Below are 3,277 nucleotides of genomic sequence, written 5' to 3'. Positions count from 1 at the left end.
CGTATTTCGAACATTTCTTAGATGTTATTGTAATTCGAATACAGCCAAATCGTTTTGGGATCTAAGAGTAAGCGCTCCAAAGATGTGAAATAGTCATTCAATCTCTTTTGAAAAAGATTGAAGTTTTAGCGTGGAGACTCCCTTTACAATAGAGGGTAGCTGTTTATAAAGGGATGAAAAGTAGAATAAAGGTCGGGTTAGGAACTTCAAAGCCTCGGACACATCAACGTCCAGAGCAGGGTGCCTGGTCTATATGTTTATTGTATGTGATAGTATTTGATACACTTACTGTTCTATTAATGTGCTTCAAAACTTTGAACACAACGAAAACGTTCAGTTTACAATAACATTATAATAGCTTCCACGCAAAAGCTTACGTACACTTGGAAGGCGAACAGCGAGAAGCTGACGTAGAAAATAAAGAAGGGAAGAAAAACAAAAACAAAAAAAAAAGAAAACGCTTTTAAGCGATGACTGAAGGAAGTTCATTCATCATACGGGGGCAGAGAAATAAAGATCTCGATAATGTTACTAATATTTTAACTGCAAAAATACATTTTTGTTTTTTGTGGAGGAACACTCAACGAATGAATCTGCAGTTAGATCAAGTTACCATAACTGATTTCCAGTTTGCAGAGGGACGCGCACTTTCATTGATTTTCTGCTTATACTGACAGTTTGGGAGCTCGACTACCGCTAGAACTTATACAACTGCAGTGTGACGTTTGGGTGATTATAGTTTCATATCGAAATGTAAATTTCCATGCCTTTAGAAGTCTGCAGTTACGGTTATGTCGACGTTTAGATTTACATGTACATGCCGCTTTTTTATACAATAAAGAAAACGAAATCCGGCTACAGAAGCTCATTGGTAGACTTAAGAGCTTGGATCTGAATTAGCATCACTCAAAAAATGGTACCAGACGTTGATCCTTTAGTGAAAAGTAAAGGAAGTAATATTCATTGACTTTCTGTGTTTGTGTGTTTAACGTTAAATAAAATGGTAAGTCAGTTTAAATTTCGTCCTAAAATTGCAGTCAATAGTTGTAAGAAGTGCCATGTTTCTTACTTAGATACCCTCCTCCCCCCCCCCCCCCTCTTCTTTGCACGAGGATGACTCAAATGAAAACCTTGAATATTTTTTAAAATATTATTTATTGTGCAGAAGTGGTACAAAGCTGTATCGCTTTTCAACATAATCTCCCCCACGCTCAACGCAAGTCCTTCAGCGCTTACCAAGTGCATAAATTCCTTTAGAAAAAAAATAGTTTAGGTAGTCCGCGCAACCACTCATGCACCGCATGGCGTACCTCTTCATCAGAACAGAACTCCTTTCCTCCCACTGCATCTCTGAGTGGTCCAAACATATGGGAATCACTTGGAGCAAGGTATGGATTGCTCGCTCTCTTCGTTTCCAGTTGGTGGAAGTGAACCCAGATTTCGTCCCCAGTAACGATTCTTGCAAGGAAGCCTTCACCTTCTCGTTCAAGGCGCCGAAGAAGTTCTTCACAAGTATCAACATGTCGTTCTCTCCTTTCAGGAGTTAGATGCTGTGCACCCAACTTGCAGACACTTCGTGAAACAGGAGCACATCATGCACAATGTGGTGTGCTGACCCATGACTAATCTGCAAACATGCTGCAATGTCATTCAGTGTTACCCGGCGGTTTTCTTTCATTACGGCTTCAACTGCTGCAGTGTTCTGTGCAGTCACAACTCGTTGTGCCTGACCTGGACGAGGAGCATCTTCCACTGAAGTCACACCATTTGCGAACTTCCTGCTCCATTCGTAGACTTGCTGCTATGACAAATATGCATCACCGTACTGAACCTACATTCGTCGATGAATTTCAATAGGCAGAATGAGATTTTCACTCTGCAGCGGAGTGTGCGCTGTTATGAAAATTCCTGGCAGATTAAAACTGTGTGCTGGGCCGAGACTCGAACTCGGGACCTTTGCCTTTCGCGGGCAAGTGCTCTACCAACTGAGCTACCCAAGCACGACTCACGCCCCGTCCTCACAGCTTTACTTCTGCCAGTATCTCGTCTCCTACCTTCCAAACTTTACAGAAGCTCTCCTGCGAACCTTGCAGAACTAGCACTCCTGAAAGAAAGGATACTGCGGAGACATGGCTTAGCCACAGCCTGGGGGATGTTTCCAGAATGAGATTTCCACCCTGCAGCAGAGTGTGCGCTGATACGAAACTTAAATGCAGATCAAAACTATGTGCCGGACCGAGACTCGAAATCGGGACTTTTGCCTTTCGCGGACAAGTGCTCTACATCTGAATCGGTCCGGCACATAGTTTTGATCTGCAAGTAAGTTTCATATCAGCGCACACTCCGCTGCAGAGTAGCCGCGCTGAACTGCTGGACTTCTTAGAAGGGAACCTCCCCATCGCATCCCCCCCCCCCCCCATATTTAGTTATAAGTTGGCACAGTGGATAAGCCTTGAGAAACTGAACACAGATGAATCGAGAAAACAGGAAGAAGTTGTGTGGAACTATGAAAAAAATAAGCAAAATATACAAACTGAGTAGTCCATGACCAAGATAGGCAACATCAAGGATAATATGAGCTGAGGAGCGCCGTGGTCCCGTGGTTAGCGTGAGCAGCTGCGGAGGGAGAAGTCCTAGGTTCAAGTCTTCTCTCGCGTGAAAAGTTTACTTTTTTTTATTTTCGCAAAGTTATGATCTGTCCGTTCGTTCATTGACGTCTCTGTTCACTGTAATAAGTGTTTTGCGACCGCACCGCAAAACCGTGTGATTAGTAGACGAAAGGACGTGCCTCTCCAATGGGAACCGAAAACATTTGATGGCAAGGTCATAGGTCAACCGATTCCTCCACAGGAGAACACGTCTGATGTATTCTATACGACAATGGTGACGGCATGTGCGTCACATGACAGGAATATGTTGTCGACCCACCTAACTTGTACACTTGGCGAATGGGTAAAAAAATTCTTCTACCATGCCCGATTTAGGTTTTCTTGTGGAAGTGATAATCACTCCGAAAAAAGTGATAAAAACCTAAGAGTTTGTCAGATAATAAAAAATTAAAATTTTCATTCGAGGGTAGACTTGAACCAAGGATCTCTCGTTCCGCAGCTGCTCACTCTAACCACGGGACTACGGCGCTCCCGAACTCACGCTATCCTTGATGTTGCTTATCTTTCCATGGACTACCCAGTTTGTACGTTTTGCTTATTCCATTGCAGTTCCACACAACTTCTTCATGTTTTCTCGATTAATCTGTGTTCAGTTTTTCAAGTCCTAT

At 43.0% G+C, this 3,277-nt stretch overlaps 1 non-coding gene across 1 annotated transcript; it reads right to left on the bottom strand.

The window, feature by feature from the left end:
• Positions 1–1,926: 1,926 nt before the first annotated feature.
• Positions 1,927–2,001, bottom strand: Trnas-cga. Its single transcript has one exon. It is a non-coding gene; the product is annotated as a tRNA-Ser (tRNA).
• Positions 2,002–3,277: the final 1,276 nt, after the last annotated feature.

The sequence above is a fragment of the Schistocerca piceifrons genome, chromosome 7 (assembly GCF_021461385.2).
Source record: "Schistocerca piceifrons isolate TAMUIC-IGC-003096 chromosome 7, iqSchPice1.1, whole genome shotgun sequence".
In the NCBI taxonomy this organism is placed as follows: Eukaryota; Metazoa; Arthropoda; class Insecta; order Orthoptera; family Acrididae; genus Schistocerca; species Schistocerca piceifrons.
The sequence above is the reverse complement of the archived record's forward strand: the minus strand, read 5'-3'. Positions and strand labels throughout refer to the sequence as shown.